This window comes from Triticum urartu, chromosome 7A, assembly GCF_056163025.1.
Source record: "Triticum urartu cultivar PI428250 chromosome 7A, HENAU_Tu73, whole genome shotgun sequence".
Classification (NCBI taxonomy): domain Eukaryota; kingdom Viridiplantae; phylum Streptophyta; class Magnoliopsida; order Poales; family Poaceae; genus Triticum; species Triticum urartu.
Genome location: NC_141879.1, coordinates 324,976,263 through 324,994,821, shown reverse-complemented (window position 1 = coordinate 324,994,821; position 18,559 = coordinate 324,976,263).

Below are 18,559 nucleotides of genomic sequence, written 5' to 3'. Positions count from 1 at the left end.
GATAACATCCCCAGTTTCAAACATGGTGGCGAAAAAAGAGCAAATGAAGAAGACGAATGGAAGAGGGGCGAAGAAAAGGCGAATCTTTTCGAAAATCATTTTAGAACTGGGGGAGAGGAAAACGAGAGGCGAATGGCGAATAATGTAATGAGAGGTATGAGAGTTTATGATGGTACTTGGTATGTCTTGGCTTGGCAAAGATCTCCTCGGCAACGGCGCCAATAATCCATCTTGCTACCTCTTGAGCTTGCGTTGGTTTTTCCCTTGAAGAGGAAAGGGTGATGCAACAAAGTAGCGTAAGTATTTCCCTCAGTTTTGAGAACCAAGGTACCAATCCAGTAGGAGACAATGCGCAAGCCACCGAATACCCGCACAAACAAACACCAACCTTTCACCCAACGCGATAAAGGGGTTGTCAATCCCTTCACGGTTATTTGCAATGTGAGATCTGATAGAGATGGATAAACGGTAAAGTAATATTTTTCGTATTTTTGGTTTATGGAACGGAAAGTAGAAGATTGCAAAAGAAAGTAAATATGAAACTAGACTTGTAGATCGGAAACTTATATGATGGAAAATAGACCCGGGGCCATAGGTTTCACTAGAGGCTTCTCTCAAGATAGAAGATATTATGGTTGGTGAACAAATTACTGCCGAGCAATTGATTGAAAAGCGCAAAGTTATGATGATATCTAAGGCAATGATCATGAATATAGGTATCACATCCGTGCCAAGTAGACCAAAATGATTCTGCATCTACTACTATTACTCCACACATCAATTGCTGTCCAGCATGCATCTAGAGTATTAAGTTCATAAAGAACGGAGTAACGCCTTAAGTAAGATGACATGATGTAGAGGAATTAACTCAAACAATATGATGAAAACCCCATCTTTTTATCCTCGATGGAAACAATACAACACGTGCCTTGCTGCCCATATTGTCATTGGGAAATGACACCGCAAAATTGAACCCAAAGCTAAGCACTTCTCCCATTGCAAGAAAAACCAATCTAGTTGGCCAAACCAAATTTATAGTTCGAAGAGACTTGCAAAGATACCAAATCATGCATAAAAGAATTCAGAGGAGATTCAAATAATATTCATAGATAAGCTAATCATAAATCCAGAATTCACTGGATCTCGGCAAACACACCGCAAAAGAGTATTACATTGAATAGATCTCCAAGAACATCGAGGAGAACTTTGTATTGAGAATCAAAGAGAGAGAAGAAGCCATCTAGCTACTAGCTATGGACCCGTAGGTCTGAGGTAAACTACTCACGCTTCATGGGAGAGGCAATGGTGTTGATGTAGAAGCCCTCCGTGATCGAATCCAACTCCGGCAGGATGCCGGAAAAGGTCCCAAGATGGGATCTCACGGGTACAGAAGGTTGCAGCGGTGGAAAAGTGGTTTTGTGGCTCCCGTGGAAGTTTTTAGGGTATATGTGTATATATAGGAGGAAGATCTAGGTCAGGGGGTCACCGAGGGCCCACAAGGTCGGGGGGCGCGCCCTACCCCCTGGGCGTGCCCTCCACCCTTGTGGCCGCCTCGTGGTTCTTCTGACTTGCACTCCAAGTCTCCTAGGTGTCTTCTGGTCCAATAAAAATCATCGCAAAAGTTTTATTCCGTTTGGACTCCATTTGGTATTCCTTTTGTGCGAAACTCTAAAACAAGGAAAAAACAGAAACTGGCACTGGGCTCTCGGTTAATAGGTTAGTCCCAAAAATCATATTAAATAGCATATTAATGTATATATAACATCCAAAACAGATAATATAATAGCATGGAACAATCAAAAATTATATATATGTTGGAGATGTATCAGTTACTCTTGGCGGGGCTTCGGGGATCTCATCGATGAACTCTATTTCCTTCCGTGGCCACTGGATGTGATGCAACAATGTTTCTCCCAAGGTCCTTTGCTCATCAAAGTCTCCTAGGACATTCTTCAGGGCAAATTCATTGAATACAGGTTTTACTTCAGCCACGTAGCCTTCACACAGCCCGGCTTCAATGGCACATTGTCTAACAAGAGGCCCTCTTCCAAGAAGGGTGGGAAAACCCAGGCTGTTGCACATTTTAATGTATCTTCATAATGTGTATGCACGCCCTTTAGTCTGACTTTCATTCCAGATAGATCAGATATAGCATCATAATGGGCAGCTATAGTCTCAGTGTCGCCCGGGTCAGCTGATGCACAACTACTCGTCTACTCTTGTGTGGTGTTGTCGCACAATAAGCAGCATCCTATCTGTCAATGTTAGAGTCTTTTGCATCATCATTGACTCCTCAATATCCTTTCAAACAGCCGAATACATGTCCTTCCTCAACCCTTCATACAATTCATTCTGCTTCATTTCACTCCTCGCTTTTTTCATGTTGAGCTTCTATTCTTTGCTGAGTGTCAAAGCCCTCTTGTGCGGGACATTAACACCTATACCCCTTGCACGGCCAGGGGGCTCTCTTGTTTCTAGAACATCGGATAGAATGTCACATGGCACTGAGTTCCTGTAGAACCTTCCAGGGATCTTGGAAGCCTTTAACATCACTTGACACAGTTCTTCGTCACGTGAGTTTTCAAAGTAATAAGTTTCGTCATCACGCCTCCTTGCACTTGCCCGCAAGTAGTCTCTGGTGCGTTCGCCCCTGATTTCACTAAAGGCCGGTTTCCCACCCGCCGCTACTTTTTCTTTGTCCTCCTGGTCCCATATTGGTTTCATGCCATAGTATCCTGCCACACCCATACATACGGTGGGGGTGTGTGGGTGTTCTTCTTTTGAAGTTCCGATTGCTTGGCACTCTTCTTAGCAAACTCTTTAGTTGACCTAACCCTTTTGAATTTTGCCCAGTCTGCCTTTGTAATTTTGGGGTATGCGGGGATTGGGTCCTTGCCTTCACTCAAGTACTTCTTGTACTTCCACAAAAAAGTACTTCTTGTACAACACATGCTTCCTGTTTCTGGAAGCATCCCTAGCCTTCTTCAGTGCAGTATGTTCCACCTGCATTCTCCACTGGTCTGGGACATTGAAATGATCCATGATCTCCCAGACTATCCTTTGCCGTGTATTTGTGTCAGCCTTCCGAAACCCCGGCAGATTAATGCCGAGCCTTGCCCTGCCAACAAATCCACACACACTCCTGAACCTCGTGCGTGCTTTATCTAGTTTAGTTGGAGCCCAAGACTTTAAATTGATCTCGGTTACTTCATATACACCTTTAGGCTGGTGCGTGGTCTTCCTTGGAGTGTTCCTCCGTGTCCTGACCGGAAGGGTAATTGCTGCAGCTCTATCCCGTTCAAGATTACTTGATCCCTCATTGTCGGTGTCAAAACCGACGGATCTCGGGTAGGGGGTCCCGAACTGTGCGTCTAGGCCGGATGGTAACAGGAGACAAGGGACACAATGTTTTACCCAGGTTCGATCCCTCTTGATGGAGGTAAAACCCTACGTCCTACTTGATTAATATTGATGATATGGGTAGTACAAGAGTAGATCTACCACGAGATCAAGGAGGCTAAACCCTAAAAGCTAGCCTATGGTATGGTTATTGTATGATTAAGTTGTCCTACGGACTAAAAACCCTCCGGTTTATATAGACACCGGAGAGGGTTAGGGTTACACAAAGTCGGTTACAATGGTAGGAGATCTTGAATATCCGCATCGCCAAGCTTGCCTTCCACGCCAAGGAAAGTCCCATCCGGACACGGGACGGAGTCTTCAATCTTGTATCTTCATAGTCCTGGAGTCCGGCTGAAGGTATAGTCCGGCTACCCGAACACCCCCTAATCCAGGACTCCCTCAGTAGCCCCTGAACCAGGCTTCAATGACGACGAGTCCGGCGCGCAGATTGTCTTCGGCATTGCAAGGCGGGTTCCTCCTCCAAATTCTTCATAAAAGTTTGTAAACACCAAGAGTAGTGTCCGGCTCTGCAAAATAAGCTTCCACGTATTGCCATAGAGAGAATAATATTAACACAAATCTAATCTGCTGACGTATTCCGCAGCATGACATCACACTACGGCCAAGCCTTTATTCGAATCGTTTTGACTTCTCCACCTCAGCGTATTTTGCGAGGCGGTTTCCTTGGCACGTCTTGTCAAAGCAGAGATCGTGTCCCCTTCGTTTACGGGATTCTCGTTAATACGGACGTGGGTAACCCAACCGCGCCACTTATCACGGCGCTTGGGAGGCAAGCGAATTTTACTAGGCTGGTGGGGACGCATAGTCGCATCCGCCCATATAAGAGGATAAGGATCCACCTTTTTACCTACGCCTTCTTCCTCCTTTGCCTATCCATCTTTGCGCACCGGAGCTCCAGCGCCCAAGCCCGCACTTCCTACCTCAACCCTCTCCAACAATGTCCGGAGCGGGAGGCAAGTGGATGGTCTCCTCCGTCATGGAGGGCCATGTCAAAAGGTTAAGGAAGGCCGGATACTTGTCCAAAGACATCGCGCACCGGCTCCCTGAGGAGGGGCAACTTCTCCCCACCCCAAGGCCCCATGAGAGGGTAGTATTTCTTCCGCACTTCCTCCGCGGACTGGGTTTTCCTCTCCACCCATTTTTCCGTGGGCTCATGTTCTACTATGGCCTAGATTTCCACGATCTGGCCCCGAACTTCATCCTCAATATCTCGGCGTTTATCGTCGTGTGCGAGGCTTTCCTCTGCATTCGCCCCCATTTCGGCCTCTGGCTCAAGACCTTCAACGTCAAGCCAAAGGTGGTGCGCGGCAGCCAGGCGGAGTGCGGAGGTGCCATGGCGGGCAAAATTGCCAATGTCCTATGGCTCGAGGGCTCCTTTGTGGAGACCTTGAAGGGGTGGCAGTTAGGGTGGTTTACATCACCGAGCCACGCGATCTGAAGTGGATCGCAGCCCCTGAGTTTCGATCCGGACCCCCTACGCGGCTCACGTCCTGGAAGGAGACGAGCTTGTCGTGGGGCGACGAAGAAGAGTTAACCAGACTGCAAAAATGCATCCAGTCCCTGGTGAACAAGCAGCTCAAGCTTGTCAACGTAATCCAGGTCATGCTCGTCCGCCGGATCCTTCCGTGTCAAGAACGGGACTTCAATTTGTGGGAGTTCAACCCGGCGCAGCACCGCACTCTGAGCAGGCTCTTTGACACGACGTACGAAGATGTCTGGAGGGGGCTAACCAAAGGCGCCGAGGCTCCCACATCCGCCTCCGAAGACCGCGGATTCAGCTTGCAGCATCCTGCTGGCGAGGTAAGACATTTCCATCTTTTACAGGATGTTAAGTTTTTTCATAGTTTGACTCTATGCGGGATCTAAACTCCCTCACCTTTGACAGGATTGGCGGGAGAAGTCCGGACAGATTAGCTATCCGGCTCCCTTGCCCGAAGACCCAGCCCCTGCTCTCCTAGAGAAGTTGCTGGTTCCGGCACCTTATGTGGTGCCGGAGAAGAAGGCCAAGAAGAAGAAGGCCACGGGGACTCGAAAGAGTTCCCGGCATATGGTGGTGTCGGACTCGTCGTCTGACAAGTCCGGGACGCACTCCTCCCGTGAAGGCGAGGAGGAGGAAGAAGAAACCTCTCCCCCTCTAGCGGGGGGAGGAAAGAAGAGGGAGGCCTCCCCAGTAGGGGAGGCCGAGGGGTCCAAGAAGACGAAAACCCCTCCGCCAGACTACGTCCCCGATGCCGACGAGGACGAAGAGGGGTGGCCGGACAGGGCCAAGCGTCCGGCGAGATCGTAAGTGTTCAGATACCAGAGTAACTCATGATATTCCTTTTGTTGCACAGCTTTCCCTAATGTCGGATATAATCATGCAGTCTGCCTAAGGACGGGCTCGACGGGTCGTCGAGCGGCTCCCTAGATTCATCGGACGTGAATTCAGTTCCGCCCGCTGCTTCCCCCTGTGCTGCGGATGACGCCGAAGTGGCGTTGCGACAAGCTCCGGGGCGAGAGGAGGTGGTCCAGGAGGAGCCGCGAGGCGACCTCCCAGACTCCAGGAATGAAGGGGACAAAACCCCCCTGGGCTCCATGTCCGGCATTAAGCCGGACACTGCGCCGAAATCATCAACGGTTCCGGATCGCGGTAGGCGAACTCCTGCCAAGAGGAGTAAGCCTACTGAGCCGGCGTCCTCTGTCCAACCGGATGTCACACCCTCGATGCGACTATATCTCCCACGTGTCGAGGCACGACTTAGAGGCATAATCACATTGAAGGCATATGTCGCAAGTTAGGCAATCTTCACAACATCCCACGTAATATAAATAATAAAGGGGAGATAACATAGTTGGCTTACACTCGCCACGTCAATCAAGTACATAAATAACATTACATCATCCAAACACTCATGGCCCGACCATGGCGCCAAAATAAAAGAGAACCCAACATGCGACAACGGTCCCGTTCACCCCCAACTGGGCACCACTACTGATCATCGGGAAAGGAAACATAGTATCGTTGAGAGTCTTCGTCGAACTCCCACTTGAGCTCATACGTGTCTCCTGGAGCGGAATCATCAGGCCCTGCATCTGCTGTAATAGTAATCTGTGAGCCACACGGACTCAGCAATCTCGCACCCTCGCGATCAAGACTATTTAAGCTTATAGGTAAGGCAAGGTAAATATATGTGGATCTGCAGCAAGCGACTAGCAAGTATGGTGGCTAACTTATTCGCAGAAGAGAGCGAGAAGAGGAGGCAAAGCGCGAGCGAGAAACTAGAGAGCAACCTGCGCAAACATTACTCCAACACCGTGTCCGCTTCCCGGACTCCGCCGAGAAGAGGCCATCACGGTAACACACTCAGTTGATTCATTTTAATTAAATTAAGTTCAAGTTATCTACAACCGGACATTAACAAATTCCCATCTGCCCATAACCGCGGGCACGGCTTTCGAAAGTTCAATCCCTGCAGGGGAGTCCCAACTTAGCCCATGACAAGCTCTCACGGTCAACGAAGGAATAGACCTCCTCCCAAGACGTTCCGATCAGACTCGGTATCTCGGTTCTTCAAGACACTTTGACAGGTTAGAACAAGACCAGCAACACCGCCCGAATGTGCCGACAAATCCCGATAGGAGCTGCACATATCTCGTTCTCAGGGCACACTCAGATGAGACTAGCTACGAGTAAAACCAACCCTCAAGTTTCCCCGAGGTGGCCCCGCAGGCAGCTCAGTTCGGACCAACACTCAGAGGAGCACTGGCCCGGGGGGGTTTAAAATAAGATGACCCTTGGGCTCCGGTAACCCAAGGGAAAAAGAGGCTAGGTGGCGAATGTTAAAACCAATGTTGGGCATTGCTGGAAAAGCTTTAATCAAGGCGAACTATCAAGGGGTTCCCATTATAACCCAACCGCATAAGGAACGCAAAATCCGGGAACATAACACCGATATGACGGAAACTAGGGCGGCAAGAGTGGAACAAAACACTAGGCGAGAGGCCGAGGCTTCCACCCTTTACCAATTATATAGATGCATTAAGATAGCAAGATAATATAATGATATCCCAACAAGTAAATAAATGTTCCAACAAGGAACGGCCTTCAATCTTCACCTGCAACTAGCAACGCTATAAGAGGGGCTGAGCAAAGCGGTAACATAGCCAATCAACGGTTTGCTAGGACAATGGTGGGTTAGAGGTTTGACATGGCAATTTGAGAGGCTTGAAAGCAAGTGATAGGCATCGTAGAAATGGCATAGCAAAAGAGCGAGCAAACTAGCATAGCAAAGATAGTAGTGATTTCGAGGGTATGATCATCTTGCCTGCACAGTTGTTAGAGTTGAATGGATCCTCAAAAGCAAACTCAACAGGCTCCTCGTTAGCGAACTCGTCTCTTGGCTCTACCCAAACAAAACAAACAAGCAACAAGGATACAATCAACCACGTGCAAGACCAAGCAATATGATGCAAAGATGATATGCTATGCGGAATGCGATGCCGGATGCAAAATGCAAGATATGACAGGAAATGCATGAACCTGGACTCAACATGGAAATCCAAGTATGCCACTGGAAAGATGAGATGAAATCGCTTGAAAACGATATAAAGAATGCCGGAATCGGAGTTACGGTTTGGAAATGGCAAGCGATTCAAATATGACACCGGTCTGCGATTTACAGCAAGTAGCCATCTAAATGCAATGAGATGAACATCATACAGCACCCAAACAAGACAACAAAATACATGGCATGGATGCACACAAGATGCTTAACAAAAGTCTAGCACTGAGCTACGGCTAATTCATCCATTAACAGGTTCAAACAAGCATGGCAAAAATGCATATGACAAAGAGATCTCAAACTTAGTGAAATTAACACTTGTCTGGAACCTCTTCGAAGCAACAAAACTCTATGCTATAGGACCTGAACATAGCAAAGTAAAGCATGGCATGGAGCTAATCAAAGAGCTTAACAAAAGTCCCTTAGTGACCTTGAGCCAAAAAGGACCAGAAAATACAATTGCAAGCATGTGAACATAGCAAAAACATAATCAGTTTTCACATGGGTTGCACCTCTGGAAATATGACAAAACCCTTAACAAAACACATGTGGAACTCACGGGCATATCATGCACACATTAATCATGGCAAAAATGACAAAAACCTAAATGGAGTAGCAGATCTGACAATTAACTCAATTAGCCCTCTTCTAACAGCATTTCGGGCATCAAGATGAGCTCAAATGAAAATGATGCAATGGATAGAAATGATGTAATCTCGGAGATGAACATTTTAATATGCTATATGCATGAATCGGAGCTACGGATGCAAAGTTACGGGGCCGAGAACAGAAGCATATGGATCGGAATTTTAGGGACTTGGACGAATTTCACCTATGGTTTCACTGTACACAGATCTGGATCGGGCGAAGGTCACTGTAGCATGGCGGCGCGGATCACGAGGATGACCGGGGTTCTTCGTCGGAGTTGAGGGAGAGGCCGAAGGGGTCGCCGGGGTGGAGATCCGGTGAGGAGGAGGACCGTGTGGGGCGGCGCGGGGACCGGCCGGCGAGCTCGGGCGGCGGAGCTGCGGCGCTCGTCGCCAGCGTGGAGAGGCGGCGGCGTGCAGCGGCTCGTCGCCGGCGTGGAGAGGCGGCGGCGTGCGGCGGCTCGTCGGCGGGGAAGCGGCTCGGCCGCGGAGAAGAGGAGGCGGGCGGCGGCGCGGCGATGGGCTCTGCGGGGGCCGGCTACGGGCCCGTGCGGGCCGCGGCGGCGGCGGTGGCCGGGTGCCACGTGGCGGACAGAGACAGGCCGGGGGGGAGCGGGGCGGACACGTCCGTTGGTGGAATTTTTGTCCGGCGGCGGCGGCGAGGGAATTTTTAGGGTTTCGGGGAGGAAGGAGATCCGAATTTCGGGGGGGGGGGGTGTTTAAATAGGCATAGAGGGAGCTAGGAGAGTCCAAATGAGGTGCGGTTTTCGGCCACACGATCGTGATTGAACGCTCTAGATGATGTAGCAGAGTTAGGTGGGTTTTGGGCCAAATTGGAGGGGTGTTGGTCTGCAACACACACGAGGCCTTTTCGGTCCCTCGGTTAACCGTTGGAGCATCAAACGAAGTCCAAATGATACGAAACTTGACAGGCGTTCTACCGGTAGTAAACCAAGGCCGCTTGGCAAGTCTCGGTCCAATCTGGAAATGTTTAATCCCCACACACGAAAGAAAGCTAGAAATGACCACCGGAGGAGAACGAAGTGTCAGAATGCAAAACGGACAACGGGGAAAATGCTCGAATGCATGAGACGAACACGTATGCAAATGCAATGCACATGATGACATGATATGAGATGCATGACAACGATAGCAACACACGGAGACAAAACCCGAACCCGAGGAAAATAACATAACTTAACGCCGGAAACGGCAAGAGTTGGAGTACAAATTGGGAAAGTTACATCCGGGGTGTTACAACACTCCACCACTACGAAAGGATCTCGTCCCGAGATCTAGGACTGAAAGAACGCTGGGTACTCAGAACGGAGGTGATCCTCGCGTTCCCAGGTAGCTTCACGGTCGGAATGGTGTGACCACTTGACTTTGAGAAATTTGATTGACTTGTTGCGAGTCTTGCGTTCAGTCTCTTCAAGAATAGCAACTGGGTGCTCACGATAGGAGAGATCTTCTTGGAGCTCAATGTCCTCGAAGTTGACGGTGCGGTCAGGAGTCTTGAAGCACTTACGAAGCTGAGAGACATGGAACACATTATGAACATTTGCAAAGTTTGAAGGAAGCTCGAGTTGATAGGCGAGGTCGCCTCTCTTGTTGACAATCTTGAAAGGTCCCACGTATCTGGGGGCAAGCTTCCCTTTGATACCGAAGTGACGAGTACCTTTCATAGGAGAGATGCGGAGGTAAACATGATCTCCGATCTCGAAAGCCAAATCACGGTGCTTACTATCATAGTAGCTCTTCTGACAGGATTGAGCTGCTTTGAGGTTATCTCGAATGACTTTGCACATTTCTTCTGCCTCTGTGATTAAGTCATTACCCAAAAGCTGACGTTCATCGGTTTCAGACCAGTTGAGAGGGGTACGGCACTTCCTGCCATACAGAATTTCAAATGGGGCCTTGCCCGAACTTGCTTGAAAACTGTTGTTGTAGGAGAATTCAGCATAAGGAAGACAATCCTCCCACTTCATGCCGAAGGAGATCACACAAGCCCTGAGCATATCTTCAAGAATCTGGTTGACATGCTCGACTTGACCGCTAGTTTGAGGATGGAAAGCTGTGCTGGAGCGGATGTTGGTGCCCATGGCCTTCTGAAAAGAATCCCAAAACTTTGAGGTAAAGATGCTGCCACGGTCTGAAGAGATCACTTGTGGAATACCGTGCAGAGAGACAATATGAGAGGTATAGAGTTCCGCCAATTGAGCTGCAGTGATCGACTCTTTGATAGGCAGAAAATGAGCCACTTTGGTGAGTTTGTCGATGACAACGAATATAGCATCATTGCCACGCTTGGACTTTGGAAACCCAGTCACGAAGTCCATTTCAATGTGGTCAAACTTCCATTCTGGAATGGCAAGAGGTCAGAGGAGACCTGCTGGCCTTTGGTGTTTTGCCTTCACTCTTCTGCAGACATCACATTCATTCACGAATTGAGCGATCTCGTGCTTCATTCGAGTCCACCAATAAGCCTGCTTGAGGTCCTGATACATCTTCGTGCTCCCAGGGTGGATGGAGAGGAGAGAATTGTGAGCCTCGTTCATGATCACTTTACGGAGGTCACCTTTGGGTACAACAATACGATCCTCGAAGAAGAGAGTGTCCTTGTCATCAAGGCGGTAGCACTTGTACTTGGACTGACTCTTGGCAATCCCGATCTTCACCTTTTTCACCATAGCATTAAAAAGCTGGGCTTGGCGAATCTGGTCTTCCAAGGTAGGAGAGACTTGAAGGTTGGCGAGGAAACCTTGAGGACCAACTTGCAGATTAAGTTTGCGGAAAGCTTCACAAAGCTCGGGTTGATAAGGCTTAAGAATCAGACTGTTACAATAAGCTTTCCTGCTCAAAGCGTCAGCAATCACATTGGCCTTGCCTGGAGTATACTCGATACTCGGATTATACTCTTGAATCATTTCGACCCATCGAGTTTGCCTGAGGTTGAGATTAGGCTGAGTGAAGATGTACTTGAGACTCTTGTGATCAGTGAAAATGTCCACTTTTCTTCCCAATAGAAGATGTCTCCAAGTCAAAAGAGCATGCACAACTACCGCCAACTCGAGATCATGAGTGGGGTAGTTCTTCTCATTAGGCTTCAACTGGCGAGATGTATAAGCAACGACTTTCTTCTCTTGCATCAATACTGCGCCAAGACCTTGGAGAGAGGCATCACAAAAGACCTCGTATGGCTTGGATTCATCAGGCGGAGTCAGAACTGGAGCAGTGATCAATTTCTCTTTCAAAGTGTTGAAAGCAATGTCACACTTCGGAGACCAAACGTACTTGACGTGCTTCTGGAGAAGATTTGAGAGAGGCTTCGCGATCTTAGAAAAGTTTTCAACGAATCTTCGGCAATAGCTTGCGAGACCGAGAAAACTGCGGAGTTGCTTCACGTTCCGAGGAGGTTCCAATTCACAATTGCAGACACCTTCTCAGGATTCACGACAATGCCCTTGGCAGAGATGATATGACCAAGATAAAGAACCTCATCGAGCCAAAATTCACACTTGGAGAAGTTGGCGTAGAACTGATGTTCCCTTAGCTTATCAAGAACCAAACGCAAGTGCTTGGCATGATCTTCCTTGTTCTTGGAGAAAACCAGAATGTCGTCAAGATAGACCAAAACGAAGTCATTGGTGTAGGCGTTGAAGATGAAGTTCATCATGCGAGAGAACGTCGGAGGAGCGTTGATGAGGCCAAAAGACATGACAGTGTATTCATATGAACCAAAGCTTGTCCTGAAAGCCGTCTTGGGAATATCTTGCCCACGGATTCGAATCTGATGATAACCCATACGGAGGTCAAGCTTGGAGAATACTTGGGCACCTTTGAGTTGTTCGAACAACTCATTGATGTTGGGAAGAGGGTATTTGTTCTTGATGGTCTTCTTGTTCACTGGACGGTAATCAACACAAAGTCGGTCTGTTCCATCCTTCTTCTTCACAAAAATAACACCACAACCCCACGGAGAAGAACTAGGCCGGATGAGACCCATTTTCTCTTGAATATCGAGTTGCTTCTTCAGCTCCTTCAACTCTTCAGGACCGAGCTTGTAAGGACGTTTGCACACAGGTTCCGTGCCAGGCTCAAGATCAAAAACGAATTCAACTGGCTGGTGCGGAGGCATTCCTGGAAGCTCTTCTGGAAAGACGTCTTGATATTCGCAAACGACTGGAATTTGAGAGATGGCATCCAATTCACCCTTCTCATTGAGAGAAAACAGACGGATAGAATTATCCCGAGCGGCAAAGACAATTACATCCTCAGACGAATGAGTCAATTGAATCTGCCTGGCTGCACAATCAAGCTGAGCCTTGTGCTTAGAAAGCCAATCCATCCCGAGAATAAGATCAATATCCGAGTTACCAAGAACCATTGGAGAAGCCAGAAACTTGAAATCACCCATCAAGATAGAAATATCCGGAACCATCATACTAGAACTCAGACGCTTAGCCGGAGAGACGACTTGCATAGCTCTAGGTAAAGCCTTAGTACTAAAATTGTTCTCCGATGCAAATGGGAATGACATGAAGGAATGCGATGCACCAGAGTCAAAAAGTACTTTTGCGGGAATATCATTAATAGGAAGGTTACCCATGATCACATCTGACGAATCCTCTGCCTGAGCTGCATTCATCAAGTTGACCTTGGCGTGCTTGGGGTTATGCTTGACCACAGCTGTGCTTGCCGATCTGACAGGAGGAGGAGGAGGAAGACGCCTCTGATTGAAACACTTGTTGGCATAGTGACCCTTCTGTTGGCACTTGTTGCACGTGACCTCTGAAAGAGGACGGTGATACGGAGCACTCGATCTTGGAGGTTGAGACGAAGTCTTGTTCTGAAAGCCAGGGTTGGGTGGGTGGGAAGAACCACTGCCACTTTTGCTCTTCTGCTGATACGGCTGACGGAACGGAGGAGGAGGAAGCCAATACTTCTGCTGCTTGGCCACTTGAGTAGAGGAAGAAGAAGTAACATCTCTGACTCGCTTCTTGGAAGCATCACACTTCAACTGAGTAGCCTCTTGTTTCAGTGCCATGTTGTAGAACTCATCGTATCTCAAGGGCTCGAAGAGAACAAGAGCTAGCTGAATTTCTTCCCTAAGACCACCCCTGAACTGGTATATCATGCTCTTCTCATCAGGTACGTCCTGCTTGGCAAAGCGGGCGAGCTTCTGAAACAACTTGTTGTAGTCATAGACAGACAAAGAGCCTTGCTTCAGGTTGCGGAATTCCTCACGCTTGCTTTCAACCACGCTTTGGGGAATATGATGAGCTCGAAAATCTCGACGGAAATCATCCCAAGTGATAACACGTCCACCTCTGGAGTCCTTGTACTGCTGGAACCATTCTGCAGCTTGATCTTTGAGTTGGAAGGAAGCGAACTTAACAAAGTCCTCAGGCCTGACGTTACTGCACTCGAAATGCTTGCACAGATCCACTAGCCAATTGTCAGCATCGGTTGCCTCAACACAATTGCTGAAAGTCTTTGGCCCATTAGCAAGGAACTGGTTGAGTGTAGCAAAGTGATTCTGATTGCTGCTTTGATTCCCTTGGTTGCCTTGATTGCGCTCTTGAAGAATTTGCATGATCAACTGTGTGTTTGCATTGGTTGCGGCCATCACAGCTTGCCATGCCTCTGGAGGAGGTGGAGGTGGTGGCGGATCAGGATTCGGAGTCGTGCGCGTTGGAGGAGCCATCCTGAAGAGGTTGACCACCATTAGCACATTGACAGACAAATATTGAAGCTGAATCCAACGGAATGAAAATTGCAACATATAGTCTTCACATCCGAACAAAATGAACGAATGCATTCCTCTTGAAATGGTCACATATCCACAAATTGAGAAGCCACGTAGAATTAAGGTAGAGAAATAAATCAACAAGGTACGGATCAAGAACGAATAATCGGTAAGAAATCCCAATCTCAAACCAATATCCGTGGAAGAAGAACTAGAGCTACTAGAATTCCCACCTATGAAACTCCCGAACCTTTCCAGTTATGCAATCAGGTGTTGGGGATACAGGGGAAGCATAATATCTCACCCAAACTAGCAAATCCTACATCCAGCTGTATCCATCCTTCAACACATAACCAAGAAACCTTCGGAAACCATCTACCTCAACCTTCGAAAAGCATCCGTTATACAAGTTATGGCGATACTCCCGAACTCCCGCCCCAGTACTAGGTGGCGTCGAGGTTATCTCACCAACGAACTGCATAAAAGAGATTTTCGATGTCGGCGTACTAAACTCAGGTATTCCAGAACTGCAACGATAAAATTATGATGACAACACCTCAGAGCTCAACTCCCCGGGACACTTCCACTAAACCCCTGACAGGAGGCACCAAGACAATGTTCTCATCATAAAACCATCGGAACGATTCCAAGATACCCGTGTGATCCTAATTTTTTTAGTGAAATTTGAGAAGAGAAGAGTCAAAACTCTACGTCAGGATGCCTTACCAGAGCGATGAGGAGACTGGGAAGTAAAAAGAATTCCTAAACTCTCCGATATATAATTCCTAATTGACTCAAAACATTTTTATAGACACAACTCGGCCGCTAAAAACGATCAAGCAATGGGGCTCCTAAGGTCGGGGAAGGCTCTGATTACCAACTTGTCACACCCTCGATGCGACTATATCTCCCACGTGTCGAGGCAAGACTTAGAGGCATAATCGCATTGAAGGCATATGTCGCAAGTTAGGCAATCTTCACAACATCCCATGTAATATAAATAATAAAGGGGAGATAACATAGTTGGCATACACTCGCCACGTCAATCAAGTACATAAATAACATTACATCATCCAAACACTCATGGCCCGACCACGACGCCAAAATAAAAGAGAACCCAACATGCGACAACGGTCCCGTTCACCCCCAACTGGGCACCACTACTGATCATCGGGAAAGGAAACATAGTATCGTTGAGAGTCTTCGTCGAACTCCCACTTGAGCTCATACACGTCTCGTGGAGCGGAATCATCAGGACCTGCATCTGGTGTAATAGTAATCTGTGAGCCACAGGGACTCAGCAATCTCGCCCTCGTGATCAAGACTATTTAAGCTTATAGGTAAGGCAAGGTAAATATATGTGGAGCTACAGCAAGCGACTAGCAAGTATGGTGGCTCACTTATTCGCAAAAGAGAGCGAGAAGAGGAGGCAAAGCGCGAGCGAGAAACTAGAGAGCAACCTGCGCAAACATTACTCCAACACCGTGTCCGCTTCCCGGACTCCGCCGAGAAGAGGCCATCACGGTAACACACTCAGTTGATTCATTTTAATTAAATTAAGTTCAAGTTATCTACAACCGGACATTAACAAATTCCCATCTGCCCATAACCGCGGGCACGGCTTTCGAAAGTTCAATCCCTGCAGGGGAGTCCCAACTTAGCCCATGACAAGCTCTCACGGTCAACGAAGGAATAGACCTCCTCCCAAGACGTTCCGATCAGACTCGGTATCTCGGTTCTTCAAGACACTTCGACAGGTTAAAACAAGACCAGCAACACCGCCTGAATGTGCCGACAAATCCCGATAGGACCTGCACATATCTCGTTCTCAGGGCACACTCAGATGAGACTAGCTACGAGTAAAACCAACCCTCAAGTTTCCCCAAGGTGGCCCCGCAGGCAGCTCAGTTCGGACCAACACTCAGAGGAGCACTGGCCCGGGGGGGTAAAATAAGATGACCCTTGGGCTCCGGTAACCCAAGGGAAAAAGAGGCTAGGTGGCAAATGGTAAAACCAAGGTTCGGCATTGCTGGAAAAACTTTAATCAAGGCGAACATTCAAGGGGTTCCCATTATAACCCAACCGCGTAAGGAACGCAAAATCCGGGAACATAACACCGATATGACGGAAACTAGGGCGGCAAGAGTGGAACAAAACACTAGGCGAGAGGCCGAGCCTTCCACCCTTTACCAAGTATATAGATGCATTAAGATAGCAAGATAATATAATGATATCCCAACAAGTAAATAAATGTTCCAACAAGGAACGGCCTTCAATCTTCACGTGCAACTAGCAACGCTATAAGAGGGGCTGAGCAAAGCGGTAACATAGCCAATCAATGGTTTGCTAGGACAATGGTGGGTTAGAGGTTTGACATGGCAATTTGGGAGGCTTGAAAGCAAGTGATAGGCATCGTAGCAATGGCATAGCAAAAGAGAGAGCAAACTAGCATAGCAAAGATAGTAGTGATTTCGAGGGTATGATCATCTTGCCTGCACAGTTGTCAGAGTTGACTGGATCCTCAAAAGCAAACTCAACGGGCTCCTCGTTAGCGAACTCGTCTCCCAGATCTACCCAAACAAGACAAACAAGCAACAAGGATACAATCAACCACGTGCAAGACCAAGCAATATGATGCAAAGATGATATGCTATGCAGAATGCGATGCGGGATGCAAAATGCAAGATATGACAGGAAATGCATGAACCTGGCCTTAACTTGGAAATACAAGTGTGCCACTGGAAAGATGAGATGAAATCGCTTGAAAACGATATAAAGAACGCCGGAATCGGAGTTACGGTTTGGAAATGGCAAGCGATTCAAATATGACACCGGTCTGCGATTTACAGCAAGTAGCCATCTAAATGAAATGAGATGAACATTCTACAGCACCCAAACAAGACAACAAAATACATGGGAGGTATGCACACAAGATGCTTAACAAAAGTCTAGCACTGAGCTACGGCCAATTCATCCATTAACAGGTTCAAACAAGCATTGCAAAAATGCATATGACAAACAGATCTCAGACTTTGTGAAATTAACACTTGTCTAGAATTTCAGATCAGGTAGCCCTCTTCGAAGCAACAAAACTATATGCTACAGGACCTGAACATGGCAAAGTAAAGCATGGCATGGAGCTACTCAAAGAGCTTAACAAAAGTCCCTTAGTGACCTTGAGCCAAAAAGGACCAGAAAATACAATTGCAAGCATGTGAACATAGCAAAAACATAATCAGTTTTCAGACTTAGTGAAAATTGACACATGCTGAAAATATAACTCAAGTAGGCATGTTTACGAGCTCGATGCACTCACTACGGTGCAAGTCATGGCAAGACAAGCATGCATCCATCAAGAAGGCACAAAATGCAAGCTAAACATGGCAAGAACAATAGCATAGCATGCACGGATCAACTACAACATCACCGGCAAAATTGCAAACATGTTGACAATCTGCCCAGATTCACAAAGTAGCAAAAGTAGAGCTCGATTGACTCAAGCTAGGGTGCTCCATAATTGCAAACAAAGACATGGATGGATAGAACACTACAATATTAACAAAACATCCTTACTGATCATCCTCAAAAGAGGCACGGATCACTAGGAAACAACATGAACATATGACAACATGAGATAAACAACTCAAGGACTTAGTGGAAATGCTAAGTCCCTGAAAACAGAATTAGCAAGTGCACCACTTTGCAAGCTTGCACAAGTCACCACACACATCCTAAAAATACATGGGTTGCACCTCTGGAAAGATGACAAAACCCTTAACAAAACACATGTAGAACTCACGGGTATATCATGCACACATTAATCATGGCAAAAATGACAAAAACCTAAATGGAGTAGCAGATCTGACAATTAACTCAAGTAGCCCTCTTCTAACAGCATTTCGGGCATCAATATGAGCTCAAATGAAAATGATGCAATGTAAAGAAATGATGTACTCTCTGAGATGAACATTTTGATATGCTATATGCATGAATCGGAGCTACGGATGCAAAGTTACGGGGCCGAGAACAGGAGCATATGGATCAGAATTTTAGGGACTTAGACGAATTTCACCTAGGGTTTCACTATACACAGATCTGGATCGGGCGAAGGTCACTGTAGCACGGCGGCGCGGATCACGAGGATGACCAGGGTTCTTCGCCGGGGTGGAGATCCGGCGAGGAGGAGGACCGTGCGGGGC